Consider the following 16628-nt stretch of genomic DNA (forward strand, 5'->3'; position numbering starts at 1 on the left):
CTGGCTCCTTAGCTTAGATTCCTTCTTTTTCAAATAAAGATAGCAAGAGAACAAAGAAAAATGTATAATAGTAGTAAATTAGAAAGTTGCTTAAAATTGCATGCTCTATCTGAATCACAAAAGAAAACATTTGGGTTCAGTGTCCATTTAAAGCAAATTAAAAATGTACTTAAAATTGCATGTTCTATCTAAACTATGAATGTTTTATTTTGAAATTGAAGTCCCTTTAATAGCTCCTCACAGCCAGTTTACATCTGTGATGGTCCGTGGGCAATATACTATTTTGATGCTGCTAAGACCTATAAAAGTGCAGCTCACTGAACATAAGCAAACAATGCAAAAACCTGCAAAAAAGGGCATTGAGAATTTTGCTTGTGTAAGGATAATAATGAAAAAAATTATTATTCCTAGAATATCCTGACAGTGCATGATTAAGTGACCAATTTATATCTGCAGGTGAGACTCAAGGACAGTGCACTGGACTGTAAAATTCAGAGTAAGCTTCTAGATAAAATACATGAAGAACTTTCTAATCCTCTGGCTGAACTCTCTTAAAGGGACATTATACATTTTGAGATGGTAATATAAAATGATAAATCGTGTATATGAAAAAAACTCTACAATATATATTAATATTTATTTTGTTGCCTTTTCCTGTAATTCCATGCTGAAATTGTGATCTTTTCAGTTCCTGTTAGAAATGGAAGTGCAGAACACTGTTATATTCCACACAGCCATTGGCTGCACACTCTAGTGACCTATTTATAACTGTCCCTAATTGGTCACAGCAAAGAAACCTAAGTTACAAAATGGCAGCTCCCATTGATTTATAGACTATAACACTTTACTTTTATTTTGTTAATATTTAAACAACTAATGAAACTTTAAAAAATACATCTACTTGTTATTCTCAGACTAATCTTTTCTTTGAATGAATCATTCTATCTAGCATTTATTTAGTGTTTAATGTCATCTTAATTTATTTAACACTGTATAGACAGAGAACCTAAATGCTGTGAGCATCAAAATCCTGCATCTAAGGTCAAATCTTTGTTGTGCTCAGTAATAGCCGATGAACTACTGTAGTTGCCGCTTCTGCATTTAGGGCTAGATTTATCAAGAGCTTGGAGAATTCATTTTATTCTCTTCCCAGTTCTCTGCAGCTCTCAAAAAATTATCAAAAAATTGTACGTAAAAATTGGCGCTGTTTGGAAGGCGAGCTGGGGCAGATTATGATGAATTTCTCCACGTAAAAAAAGCAATTTCTCCTGATTTATCATTTCAAACCTGTGTTTTTTTAGGTTGTATTTTTTGCCCTCTTCAAGTAATCTATTATATTTGTGTTTTACATGGGGCAAATTTGCTCATTAGTTTTGGTGTGTTACCACAATACATTTTTACTTTAACTTTGTTATAATAATGACCCTATATAACCATACAATTTACGATCTTTGTGAGGCAAATTTGCATTCTATATTTGACATCTAGCCAAAGATAGACTTGCTAGAATCAGAATGTACTACATAAGGAATAGATGTAAACATGACACAAGCTGAAAAACATAATGATTTCTAATGCTGTTCTTCACAGTACCTGTAGAACCTTACTTTAGACATAAAATGGTAGATTTATCAAATGTCGGGCGGACATGATCCGCCCAACATCTCTAAATGCCGACAGCATACTCTGTCTGCATTTATTATTGCACAAGCAGGGGCTGTCAATCATGATGCAGTCTGCCACCACAGAGACGGAAAATGATTCAAGGAGCAGCGGTCTTAACTTATGTTTCCGGTGAGCCAAAAGGTTTGTGCAGAAACAGCAGCATCCACTGCTTCATAAATCTACCCCAAAGCATGAAACCCGAAGCACGTTAGGCATATTTTACATTCCAATGTTCTTCACTTAGAAAATGTTTAAGTTTTTATTATTAAATATATACTTCTATATATATCTGATAATTTTCATGTAAAATATATACCTATACCTATTTATCTTTAGGAATAGATGTAAAGGTGTAGGTATATACAGATATATATATATATATATATATATATATATATATATATATATATATATATATATATATATATAGAATTATTTAAAATAAAATAACATTGTCATAACACTGTGAAGAACATTGGAATGTGAAATATTAATAACTCCTGTTGGGTTAGTGAGCGATAAGAGTTTTTTTTTCTGCGTTCTCCATTGAAGTGTATGGGGAGAAAAAGTTAGTACTAAATATCCAAAGTTGGTGCGCGTCGGATTTCACTCACACTCAAAAGTTTTAATTTTAACTGTAATACATGTTCTAACCCGCATGCGCAAAAAGATTGCTTCTAGCAAAGTTTACGCTCGAGCGGGAGCGCTAAATAGTGCGTCACTTGTAATCTAGCCTGTAATGTTTTTATTGGTTATTCATTCATCTGGGAATCTTATTTAGCAACATAGCATTTAGTAATTACTGAAGGAAATAACTTATGTGACTTCTTTATCTTGCACAAAGGGAGTGAAGTTACAAGGGACATGGACACATATTATTAAGGTTACAGAAAACATGGCAGCTAACTAGAAACATAATATAAAATGTATGTAATAGGAGGAGCAAGCACAGCTGTCTTCATCTGATATTGACCCAGATATGCTGTCAGACCAATAGTGAGATAATTAGCAATGATTTTCCATCCTAAACCTCATTCAGGGCAAAATACTTATACTTAAAGGGACATGAAACCTGAACATTTTGTTTCATGATTCAGATAGATCATGCAATTTTAGACAACTTTCCAGTTTTTTCCATGATCTAATGTGCTTTGTTCTCTTAGTATCCTTTGTTGAAATGAAAACCATGGTAAGCTCAGGACTACTGGGAAGAGACTATCTATTTTAAGATTATTCCACAGAAGTAAGGAAACCTACATAGTTTTCCCTATATGCAAAAAAACTTGTATGAAGAAGGGCTTCAGGTGCTATTGGTGCTATCATCTGGCAAAATGATGCTTTGTGACTCCTTAGTGATTTTATTTAGCACAAGAACATATTAGGATAGGGCAAATGACAATAAGCTCAGGGTCTTATGAGGAGACCTTTGGACCACTTAGCTTCAAAGTACCTTTTTATGTTGAGAAATAGAAAATGGAATGTATCCTCTTGCAGAGAGCTACAAAGGTTGGGTTTTTTATGCCTCTCCCTCCAATCTGTTTATTAATAGTTACTTGGGCCTTCCAGCTCAGAAAAAGATTGGGAAAATGTGGTTAATCAGCCACGGGCTTAATTAGCTTTCAAACAAGTACAGATAACTGTAGGTGCAGGAGGTACACTCACTCAGTCTTTATTATTTTAAAGTTATTTAGACATACTATGCAACTTGAGATTTGTGTTAGTATTTTTTACATAAAGTCAGATGGCTTACCTGAGGCTAATGATAGGGGCGTAACTACAGAGGTCTAAGAGCTCTCTATTGAGACTGGGCCACACATCTTGAGAGCCCACCTGGCCCAATCAGTACAGGCGTTGCTAAAGTGAGGCCTGGTGGGGATTGGACTCTACCTACATCCTGTCTCGCCCCTCTGTGTTCCCCCTTCCCTGCAAAACAGGGGTCACAATTAGGGATGGGCGAATGTGTTTATATCCGAATTCGAATCTTATTGTAGAAATTCGATTAATATAATAGAATGTTGATAAGAACGAATATTCTTAAAAATTCGATTTTCGAATGTTATTTACAGTTTTCGAATGTCACATTCGAATTCGAATGTCACATTTGAATTAGAATGTCACACTCAAATTCGAATGTTACATTCGAATATCACATTCAAATTCGAATATTACATTTATAAAACACAATTTTAGACTAGAAACACTATTTCGAATGTCACGTTCGAATCGAATATCACATTCGAATCGAATGTCACATTCAAATTTGAATATTACATTTATAAAACACAGTATTAGACTAGAAATACTATTTCGAATTCGAATGTCACATTCAAATCGAATATAACATTCAAATCGAATATCACATTTAAAACACAGTATTAGACTTGAAATACTATTTCAAATTCAAATGTGACATTCGAAATCGAATGTAGCATTCAAATTCGAATATTATATTTATTAAACACAGTTGTAGACTAGAAATACTATTTCAAATTTGAATGTCACATTCGAATTCGAATGTCACATTCGAATTCGAATGTTACATTTCGAAATTAAATGAATACATAGCTAAACATTCTATTATTCGAACGAATATTTTCGAATTTTATTGAAAAATTTGAAAACGAAAATTTGAAAATAGAATGTTAGAATGTTATATAAACATTCCAAATTCAATTCAAAGGGACGAATGTATAAAAATTTGTTTTAAATTTCGAAATTTTTAGAAACATTCGCCCATCCCTAGTCACAATAGTGTATGGACTTGCCTTTACAAATATAGTGACAACTGTTTACAAGGTAGCTGCCAGAGTGCTGTTGTACATAAAACCTGCCACTATATTTGTACAGAAAGGCTCCACAAGTGCATATCTTCTAGAGGGAAATAACCACTGGAGAAAGATGACTTACAATCAGATAGAAGTAGCTCCTCTTACTGCTATGTAGTTGCCGCCTTAGTCTTACTTTATTGCAAACAGATAGAAAGAGAGCTATTGAACAGGGGGACCTTCAACAGCTTTTACACTGGGGCCCAGTGAGGTCTAGATACGCCCCTGGTTAATGATATTGAAAAACAGAATTTTTGGAGAGTATTTAAGACCTTAAATTTAAAGAGACATAATCAGCATTACTGAAAGGAGTTACTGCACCACCCTTAAAGTTTAGCGTTGTTTATGACCACTAAATACAGTGGAATTTAATAATTTACAAATGTACAATAAAAAGACAACGCAATAGCACTTAATTTAAATTTACAATGAGCAGTACAATATTTTCTGACAAATTTCAAAGTTAATTCAAATTCCCCTCCTCCTGTATAATGTGACAGCCAATCACAAAATATATATATATACGTTTATATACTGTGCACTTTTGCACATGCTCAGTAGGAAGTGGAGCCTCAGAAAGTGTGCATATAAAAATAATGTTCATGTTCTGATGATTCACTGCTGCAAATACAATCCATGTGACAAGCTACCCCAACCTTATGTCTCTGCACCTTCAACCTGCAGGCCCTCTTCCTCCAGTACTAGATTTGTTTAGTTTGTATGTTATCACAAACCCTTGTCATTGTATACCCCTATCTTTGTACCCAGCGCTATGCAATTCTGCGGCGCAATACAAATAAATGATAATAATAATAATGGAAGTATAATGAAAGTAGTTTTTTTTTAAATTAATGCTTTATCAGAATAATGAAACTTATATTTTGACTGGCCCTTTAACCCAGGATACAATACCTTAGTGCCAGCGTCATTCAGACCTATTTTGCTATTAAATACTAATTGCAAAATATATGAACATACTGTATATTATACCCTTTTTATTAATTAGATATTCAAAATAGAGCTGGTCACTTTTGAATCTTCAGGGGGTAACATTACATGGATTATTGAGAATATTTTATAAATTAGATATTGGTGATTTAATCTCCACTAGATCAGGCGTGGGTTTTTTCGCAGAGTCTTGCAGGGGCTGCCATTGTGGAATTATCTTGCAAAAGGGGCAGTTCCAGTGAGTGGCGAAAAAGTCTTCTATAGAAAGTAATGGAGCTTGCTTGAAACAGCGAAGTTAATAATGAGCAGGAAGAGCACTTTAAAAATTAAATCCTGCATAAAAACAAATCCCATTATGCTGATTTCTGCGTATAGCATCTTACAATCGCCTCTATTTTTGTATGCAAATGTTTTTATATTAAGGTATTAAAGTGAAAGTCAAGTTGAGTATATTGCTATATAAGGTTGTATCAATCTATTAAAACTAACCTCACTTTCATTCATTATTTTTCTACTATTCATTTCTAACATCAGTTTTTTACCCTGAAAGCTGACAGACTTTTTCGCCATTCCTCTGCCCACGTAATAATTTTTCCCTTTTCGATGTGACGAATAAGCGATATCCTTATCTCATTGGTTCCCCATGGGCATCTAACCCCGCTCTATTTACGCCCCCATTTTGCAATGCACATGTGGCTATCCTCGAACTTCATCCATGATCAGATACGCATTCATGATAGCCGCATGCGCATTTAACATTTCAATGGAAATCCCTTATAGTATTGAGAGGAGCTCATATTATTGCGCATGTGCAAAATATTGGGCTCACTAGAGTGAGCATGGATAAAGACATATAAAACGGGTGGGACCACTCTTAAGTCTAACACTTCTAAACCCGGAAGCCAGCAAAAAATACGGAATATAAAATATACATTTCATCAATATAGGAACTTTTTGAGAAAATACAAAGTAAGTGACTATACAGTATGGAACTTGTATAATCCATAGCGTTGTTTGCGTATCAGAAATCGGACTTTCAATTTAAAGGGACACTGGACCCACATTTTTTCTTTCATGATTCAAATAGAGCATGCATGTTTAAGCAACGTTCTAATTTACTGCTATTATCAATTTTTCTTCATTCTCTTGCTAAACAAATGCTGTCCAGTGTTCTGAACCAAACATTGGTTGGCTCCTTAGCTTAGATGCCTTCTTTTTCAAATAAATATAGCAAGAGAACGAAGAAAAATTGATAATTGGAGTAAATTAGAAAGTTGCTCAAAATGTCATGCTCTATCTGAATAATGAAAGAAAAAAAATTGGGTTCAGTGTCCCTTTAAGTATTTAAGTATTTTGTCACAGTCTAGTTTGCAAGATTTTTAGGGTAAAATCTTAAAGGGACACTGAACCCAACATTTTTCTTTTAAGCAACTTTCTAATTTACTCCTATTATCAAATTTTCATCATTCTCTTGGTATCTTTATTTGAAATGCAAGATTCTAAGTTTAGATGCCAGCCCAGTTTTGGTGAACAACCTGGGTTGTTCTTGCTGATTGGTGGATAAATTCATCCACCAATAAAAAAGTGCTCTCCAGAGTTCTGAACAAATTTTTTTTTTAGATGCCTTCTTTTTCAAATGAAGATAGCAAGAGAACGAAGAAAAATTGATAATAGGAGTAGATTAGAAAGCTGCTTAAAATTGCATGCTCTAGCTAAATCACAAAAGAAAAAATTTGGGTTCAGTGTCCCTTTAAGGAATAATTATGCTTGGATTTGAGAGGCAATTTCATACACGCTAATGGAACGCTCATTTTACAATAAATCAACAATAACACTTTTTTTTTTTTTTTTTTTTTATTTTAATAGTTTTTATTGAGCATAAAAAATAAAAGCATAACATACATAAAGAGGTAACACAGAGTCACAAACCGTTTCGGGTTTATACATGTAATACATTATTATCAACATTATCTTATTGAGTTAGAAGTCCATGTCTCTGCTTCTCCTCCAAATTATCCATAGCTCAGTTTTCAATTTTCTTTTGTGAACATTAACATAATAATAAGTTACAACTTAACAGAATAACTATCTGTTGGTTATCCATATAACAATTCTTAAGTATCTGTTTTGATATGTCTAATGTGGGTACAAAATAATAGAATATTAAAGAGAAATGTCAGTGAAGGTATAAACATGTGAAGAGAGAAACAGGGAAAGGAAAGGAAGGGATAGAATGGGAGGGAGAGAGAGAAAAAAAAAAAAAAAAAAAAAAAGGGGGGGGGGGGGCATTGGTATTGGGTAGTTCATCAGTCAAGCAGTCAGCTGAGGGCTGACTGGAAGTAATTGTCATTCCATCTGGAAGGGCATTACCTGTCAGTTAGTGTTTCCTCCTAACCAGATCATGTGGCCATAGGAGGATTCCATAGTTCCATCATTGCCTCATGTAGTTCCATAGTACCATTTTTCATATGTTGATACCGTTCTATTTGAAGCATGGAGGAGACCTGCTCTTTCCAAATCTCAAGTGAGGGAACCTCACTTGATTTCCATCTTTGTGGTACAAGGAGTTTGGCGCTATTTAACATAATATAAAGTAGGAGTTTTTTAGGTTTACTACGGATTTTAGGGATGTCTAAAAAGATAAGGGTGCCCGGGTCTTTTTGTAAGTGGATACTGAGTATGGTTTCTATTTCAGAGAATATCCCAGACCAGAAACCCTCTATTTCCCTACACGACCACCAGATGTGTATTAGGTCTGCCTGTTCCCCACAGCCCCTCCAGCATTTGCCGCTGCTCTTTTTGTATATATGTCGTATTCTGGCTGGTGTAAGGTACCACCTCGCCAGTAATTTGTAATTCATTTCCATAATATTAGAGGAGATTGTGGCTTCTTTGTGGCATTTTAGCGCATTGTCCCATGTCTCCTGGCTAATTTCTCTTTCCAGGTCTATAGCCCATTTGTGGGTGAAGGAAGGGTATGTTTTGCCGCTATTAGTCAGTAGTATGTTGTATAATTTAGATATAATGTGTTTGGGTTGGGTTTGTTGCGAACATAGATTTTCGAATCTAGTCAGGGGGCGGTTAAATTCCTCTCTTTTCTTGTGCGTTTGAACAAAATGTGCTAATTGTGTGTAAGCGAACCAAGGAGGGGGGTGACCCCCTCCTGTACCTATCAAGTTCTCCCTTTGTATCAGCTTACCTCCTTCTAATATACTTTTTAAGGTGAGTTCTTGAATGTGTGGGGAGGAGCTGGTTAGGGAGGGGAAACCCGTGATCGGTAAGTCAGGGTTGCTCTTGTATGGCGTCATCGGGGAGGGCGTGGTGGAGAGGTGGTTGGATGTTGTAAGAAGCTTGTCCCAGATTAGGAACAATTCATTCCACAGTGGGTATTGTGTAATTTCTACAGGTCTTAGTTTTGGAGTGATCCAAGCCCATATTCCCATATTTTCTGAATTTAGGATTGATCTGTCAAGTTGTATCCACCGTTTATCTGTTGAATTATAACACCACTCCACCAGGCGTTGTAGTATTGATGCTTGTCTGTAAATTTCTATGTTTGGTACCCCCAACCCCCCTCTAAGTCTGGGGAGGAACATAGTAGCTTTTGGGATGCGTGGTCTAATTTTTTGCCAGATGTATTGTCCTATGATCTCTTGGAGGTTTGTAATGTAGTGTCTGGGCAGCGGTGTAGGTAGTGTTTGTAATATATACAGGATGCGAGGTAGAATAGTCATTTTAACTACCTGGATTCTGCCCAGCCATGAGATCTGTTTGTTGCCCCAACTAGATAGGTCAGCTGTGATTTGTTCTTGTAGTGGTTTGTAATTGTTTGTGAATAGGTCTTTTGGGTCTGCTGTCAGGTATATACCTAGGTACTTCATTTTGTGGGGTTGGACGACCAGGGGACATTTAGATTTTATTTTGCATATAGTTTCTGATGATGCATTAATGTTTAAAATTTCTGATTTAGAAGCATTTAAATGAAAATTAGAAAATCTACCATATTCGTCAAATTCGTCTAGTAATATTGTCATAGAGTCCACTGGTTCGGATAGCATAAACAGAATATCATCGGCATATAGTGCCATTTTATGTTCTGAGTCATTGATTTTGATGCCACTAATCTGTGGGTTCTGTCTAATTTTATGAGCCAGTGCCTCTACTGATAGGGCGAATAAGATTGGGGACAGAGGGCACCCCTGTCTTGTCCCGTTAGTGATCTGGAAGGGGTCTGATAGAATGTCATTAACTCTCACCTTAGCCGAGGGATTAGAATATAATGCAAATATCCTGGAAATGAATTTGTTACTAATGTTCATTTGTTGTAGAACGGAGCCGAGAAAGCCCCAATTGACCCTGTCAAAGGCCTTCTCGGCGTCTGTGGAGACCAAAATCATAGGGATCTGTTTGTTACGGGCGTAAGAGATTAGTTGGAGTATTCTTAGCGTATTGTCCTTCGCCTCGTGGCCTGGCACGAAGCCTACTTGGTCTGGGTTCACTAATTTGGGTAGTATCTTATTAAGTCTGTCCGCGAGGATTTTAGCGTAAATTTTTACATCTGCGTTAAGCAGAGAAATTGGTCTAAAATTTTCAGGTTTTGTAGGCGGTTTACCCGGTTTGGGAAGAACTGTGATGTAAGCTTCCAACATATGTTTGGAGAAGCCGCCTACTTCGTCAATGACATTAAATAATTGTGTGAGATGGGGTGCTAAGTCAGCGGAGTACATTCTATAGTATTTACTTCCAAAGCCGTCAGGTCCAGGGCTTTTTCCTACTGGGGTGTGTTTTATAGCCATCAAGACTTCTTCGCATGTGATAGGGTGGTCAAGTAATGCTGAATCTGTTGAGTCTAAGTGGGGTAGTTCCAAGTCAGAGATATATTTACATGTGTCGGGGGAACCCCGAAACTGACTGTCCTGATTATTAACAGCTGTGGGTTGGACAATGTTATAAAGAGTCTCGTAGTATTTTCTAAAGGTTTCTGCGATACTAAAGCTGTCAGTCTTAGTGTGTCCCTTTTTATCAGTCAGAGTTAAGATATATGATTTTAAATGTTTACGCTTGAGAGATCTAGCGAGTAGTCGACCCGCTTTATTCCCATAAGTATAAAAGTGCTGTTTGAGTGCTAGAGTTTGCTTTTGCTGATCTAGATGTAGGAAGTCCCTGACCTTAGTGCGAGCTTGTGATAAAAGATTTAAAAGGGATGTATTTTTTGGATTTTGTTTATGGGCTCTTTCTGCCTCTGACAAACTTTGTAATAAATCATTATATTTTTCTCTGTGTAATTTGCGTATTCTGGCTTTGTGTTTAATCAGAATCCCTCTAATCACACATTTGTGTGCTTCCCATCTATTCACCTCTGAGGTTATATTTATTTTGTTAAATTGGAAATATTCTGGGATTGCTTTCTCTAGGTCTACTCTGACCAGAGGATCGTCTAGTAGGTGATCATCTAGTCGCCATTGGAACGGGGTGAGGGGTGTTTCGGGCCACTCTACTACACACTGAACTGGAGCGTGGTCTGACCAGGTGATGGGAAGAATTTTAGAAGTTTTTATTGTGGATAATATTAGTGGGTCTGCAAAGAAGTAGTCTAATCGAGAGTACACCCTGTGGGGGTGGGAAAAAAAGGTGTAGTCTCTTCTGGTCGGGTTAGATAGTCTCCATACGTCATGGACAGCTAAGTCTCTGAGGAGGTGGTTAATGCACTTGAGGTCTCTTTTAGGGATTGTAGAACTGCCCCCTGATGTATCTAGTTCGGGGTCCATGGGAGTGTTAAAGTCCCCTCCCAAAATGAGAGGGCCTTTCTTCTGGTCTAATATGTGATTAGAAAGATGTCTCATAAATGTCTTTTGACCTTTGTTAGGGAAATAAGTGTTTACTATTGTGATAGGGCGTCCGTATAGCAACCCTTGTACAATAATAAATCTGCCTTCCTGATCTTTGTCTGTGTGTATCAATTGAAATGGTATAGATTGTTTAATCAAAATGACTACGCCGTTCTTTTTATTGGGGCCGGAGGCAAAGAAGGCAGTGGGGTAATCTTTATTGTGCCACTTTGGTTCATGGCCTTTCTTGAAGTGGGACTCTTGCAGGAGAACGATATCTCCGCCCAATCTATTGAGGTCTTTCAGGACAATACGGCGTTTCATGGGGCTATTTAAACCTTTAGCATTAATAGTTACGAGTTTAAGGGTTTTACATGCCATTGTTGAAATATGTAAAGAGGGGGAAAAAAAAAAAAAAGTGGGGGGGGGGGGGGAGGGGTAGGTGGGTTAGGAGAGGTGGGTAGGGCGAGTGGGAGAAGTAGGAGATTTTAAGTGTAAATGAGAGTAGTGAAATAAGAGATAGGTAGTAAAGTAGGAGATTGGGAAAGAGAGTAAGAGGAGTGAAATTATTATAGGATCAGTAGTGAAATAAGATTTTTGTAACCTGCTTACTAGGATAGAAGTGCGGTTACTATTGAAAAGGAAGAGGAAAGAGCCTTGTCTCCTGGGGGTCTTTGAGGAGTGTTAGTCTTGTGTTATATATAGTGTGGTTCCCGGCTTATGAGGTCCTTATGGATAGGGTCAATCTAGTCCAAAATAGTTCTATCTTAACTTGTGGCGAAAAGAGTTAGCCGGCTACTAGGTGTGTAAGCCTGAGAATATAGTTTTCTGATTGTCATGTTGTTTCTGGTAATGTGTGGAAGCATAGATTGTTGGTTATGTGTTATCAGCAGTGGGTCAGTCAATGTCTAGTCATGTTCAAGTGAGTGGATGGGTATAGGTAGAATTATACGTCGAAGAAAGTGAGGTGATAACCTTTTTGTTTTAAAGAAATCGTTGTACATGTCATATGTAGACACACAATAGATATAACGATGCATTATATGAAATCATGTAGTGTCACCAACAGAAAAGAGAAAGGTAAAATATTAAACAATTCTGATATATTTGCAGTTAGCTAAATGGTTGGAACATTTTACATTTACTGTGCATACATATTTTCCCATTATCAAACTGTGTAATTAGTATATATCTTATTATTCCTCATCAAACACATTTGAGCTGTCTAACATGGTGAGAAAAAGTATTATTCCAAACTAGTGGGTATATCTAATCATCAGCGGCTATACATGAAATATTGTATTCTACAGAACCAGCACCTCTTAGCTCTGAGAAGGAATGATGATACACTGTGATAGTGGACTATCCCCATGTATCTTAGGATAGCTTGCTATTTAAAACAAATTGTATTAGTAACATAAACATAACTATTTACTAAACTACTTTTGAACTAGAAAATGTATAAGTGAACACATACATATACAGCGTTGGAATCTGACATTTACTATAATGTAATGATGTTTGACAAGAAAAAGTCCAATTTGGGGTGATACAGGTAAGCCCCATTGTCCTTTAAAGAAAACTCAAAGTTTACATATAAGTCTCGATTATTATATAGCTGCCTAAAGCATAGGTTGTCAAGTCTTTTCCAAAAGTGGTAATGGATGGCAAAGTGCTCGTTTAAACTACATACGATACCTCATCTAGGCGAGGGGGCTGAAGGTAGATTGTCATCAGGTTGAGAAGTGGGGGTGACTCTCATGTCATCTGCTTCTGTATCTGGGAAGGAGATCTTAAGGCCCAATTTTTCATTAAGCCTATGGAGGTCGTCCGGTCCACGATAAATTATCGTTTCCCCATTTTTTGTGATGATTAAACTTACAGGGAACCCCCAGCGGTATTGGATTCCCTCTGCTCGAAGTGTGTCGGTAATAAATCTCAGATCCCGGCGCTTCTGGAGGGTGGCAGGGCTTATGTCGGAGAATATTTGAATCTTGATGCCTGCTTGTGTAATGGGGGACTTAACTCTTGCATTCTTTAGTATTTCTTCTTTATCAAGGAAGTTCAGGAAGCGGACTATAACATCACGTGGAGGTGCTTTCCCCGCTGGCTTAGGCCTGAGGGCCCTATGTGCCCTTTCTAGAATCATATCTGGTGCAGACGGGGTGCCCTTAATGGTGCGAAATAAGTCCTGCAAACAGCCCGAAAGGGCTGACGGAATGATGGATTCAGGGATCCCTCTGATTCTCAGATTGTTTCGTCTATTTCTGTTATCGAGGTCCTCGACTTTATCTAATAAAAAGTTAATATTTTCTTCATGGTTATGTATCTGTTTAGTGGATTGCTGTACATCATCACATAACATTGTTTGTATGTTTTCTAGTTTGGCGACTTTTTGCTTTACTTGAGAAATGTCTTTTAGCAGTTCACCAAATAAGCCCCTGACCTCTTTCAGCACTTCTTTAATGTCATCTTTAGATGACAGGTTTTTAATGTCCTCTCTTGTTATAAAAGGGCTATTATTGTGTGATGTGTCTTGCAATGAAGCCTGAGCTTGTACCTCAGAGGAATCAGGCCCTTTTTCGTTTTGAGGTTCCACTGTCTTAAGGTAGTGATTGAGGGTGGAATTTTTCTGTGGTTTTTCCATTCTAGGTGCCCGTTTACAGGGCATTCCAAATCTCCCCTGTTCTGACCAAAAAGTTCCTGCTGTAAGAATGTTATGATAGGTGCAAGTATTTTATATCCTTAACTGCAGGACCACTCAGTCTCACACCAAACCTTTAGGTTCATTAGATGTAATCAAGAACCTAGTTTTTGCTCATAGATCTGAGGGTCACTGCTGCATGGATGCAGAGTGAAAGAAATGAGAATTTAAAGGTATATTATCCCGATTGCAAAACCAGGTTGCAATATGCAGATAATTATAGAGATAGTAGATAAATGAGAGATTAGATAAGATTAAGTATTAGTAGGTGAATGTCAGCCTCAGTAAACACAGGTTGCAACCAGGAGGTGTTTCTATATAAAGTAAGCAGGAGAGCTCAATAACAGGTTATGTTGTTTTTAGTTAACAGGCAGTCCTTAGTTAGTCTATAACGTTGTTAGTATTCATATAAACAGCAGGCAGTCTTTCACAACCAACAGTATGATTATTTGATAAAGCACATAGAATAAATAAGCACAGTTCATCAAGCTGAATCGATAGATATTACAGGCAATCAGATAGTTAACGGTAGCTGTATTTGCATAAGCGTCACACTGTAAAACATGCAGGAAAGTCCTTCAAAGTAGTAAGTGAATTAAGGTATAATACGTTACCAACTTCAGAGAGTAAGGAATAGTAACGGTTACCGCAGCTTCAAGGTGTGTTGCTATTAAGCACAGGAGTTGGTTGTTTGCAGCCAGAGTGAGACAGAGCTCCAGAGACTTACGGTGACGTCAGACGCCGATACACGGCTTCAATGTAGAAGCCGGGAGAATCAGAATTACCAAGTAAGAGATACTTTAAGGATTCCGGACAGAACGAGGGAAACTGGTATATGACGATCCAAAGTTGAAAAGCACACAGCAGTTGTAGTTATTATGAGTAAATTCCTTGGATAGGAATATCAGCAAGGTGTCTTCGTTGTTGCTCAGCTTATAGCTAAGTGAATACAAATTACCAAGCATAGGTAGACTGGAGGAGGGGCCTTATATAGGGATGTGAATACCTGAACATCCTGATTTAAAGGGACAGGAACATAACAGGACGCCCCCCTAAAAAGAGCCGCTCCGCGGATCAAGTCTTGGGTCGGTCAGGATGTCTTCGATGAAAAATTGAAAGAAGACGGGGTGCCGACAAATTAGAGTATGGTTCCCAGGAGTCCTCATCAGCCCCAAAACCTTTCCATCGTACCAGGTACTGGAGTTGATTGCGATATAAACGAGAGTCCAAAATAGAATCCACCTCATACTCAACTTCATCCACAACTGGAGGGTTAGTCAACGAAGGATGAGGGGGATCCCTTATCGGAGAGAAAGGTTTCAGGAGGGACACATGGAATGTAGGATGTATCCTGAGAGAAGGAGGCAGCTGAAGAGTCACAGCATTTGGATTAACAACCTTAACTATGTCATAGGGACCTATGAAAAGACTACCAAGCTTTTTACTTGGAATACAGAGTTTCAGGTGTTTGGTACTTAGCCAAACCTTATCCCCAGGTTTATAAAGAGGGGGTTTTGAGCGTCTTAAATCATAATGATGTTTCTGTGAAGCTTGAGCTTCTTGTAAGGTTGTTTTGAGAACAGAAAAACCCTCAGCAATAGTATTGACAGTCTGATCAACCGTAGGTAGCAAGGAATCGGTTCTGTGGAAAAGATGATATGAAGGGTGAAAACCATAATTAATATAGAATGGCGAAGTTTTTTGTGGATGCGTTGGTCATGTTATTATGTGCAAATTCTGCAGTAGGCAGCAGAGCGAACCAGTTATCCTGTTGGTTGGTACAATAGCATCTTAGATACTGTTCAAGAGACTGGTTAGTCCTTTCGCACTGACCATTAGTCTGGGGATGATAAGCAGTACTTAATCTCCTAGTAATCTTGAGAATAGAACATAACTGAGTCCAGAACTTAGAGGTGAATTGAGATCCTCTATCAGACGTGATGGAGTCGGGTAGTCCATGTAACTTAACAACATGATTCAAGAACAGTATGGCTGTTTCGGATGCGGTTGGTAAACCCATATGTGGAATAAAATGTGCCATTTTAGAAAACAGATCAACAATGACTAGAATTGTGTTATGGTTAGAGGATGGGGGTAGCTCCACTATATAGTCCATTGCTATGTCCTTCCAGGGTCTTTCAGGAACTGGTAATGAAAGAAGAAGACCATAAGGACGAGTTCTAGTATGTTTGCAAGTAGCGCAGACTGAACAGGATCGAATGTAAGAAGAGACAGAACTTTTCATATTGGGCCACCAATAGTCTCTTTGAAGAATGCGTAGTGTTTTATGAAGTCCAGGATGTCCTGAAAGAAGAGAATCATGTGCAGAATGCATCAATTCATTACGTAGAGGTTCTGGTATGTATATCTGGTTTCCATGGTAATACAGATTACTACTGTGTTTTTGTAGATCTGCTAATGGGAGTTTTGGATCTGCTCTCTGATACTCTTTTATAGAGGTTTCAGTGATTGAAGTTAATCCAATGAACTTATTTTGTGGAATGATAGAATCTGGAGGTATATAATGTTGAGGTTTTGGATCCTTCCTTGAGAGCGCATCTGCTTTTGTATTTTTGGAACCCGGGCGGTAAGTGATGGTAAAATCAAATCTTGAAAAGAAGAGGCTCCATCTAACTTGTCTAGATGTCAACGTTTTGC

The 16628-nt window shown here is 37.5% G+C and overlaps 1 protein-coding gene across 1 annotated transcript in view; it reads left to right on the forward strand.

The window, feature by feature from the left end:
* The window catches only part of LOC128648315 (5-hydroxytryptamine receptor 7), a 142556-nt gene that overhangs the window by 105885 nt on the left and 20043 nt on the right, over positions 1–16628 (forward strand). The window lies entirely within an intron of this gene.

This window comes from Bombina bombina, chromosome 2 (assembly GCF_027579735.1).
Source record: "Bombina bombina isolate aBomBom1 chromosome 2, aBomBom1.pri, whole genome shotgun sequence".
Taxonomy (NCBI): Eukaryota; Metazoa; Chordata; class Amphibia; order Anura; family Bombinatoridae; genus Bombina; species Bombina bombina.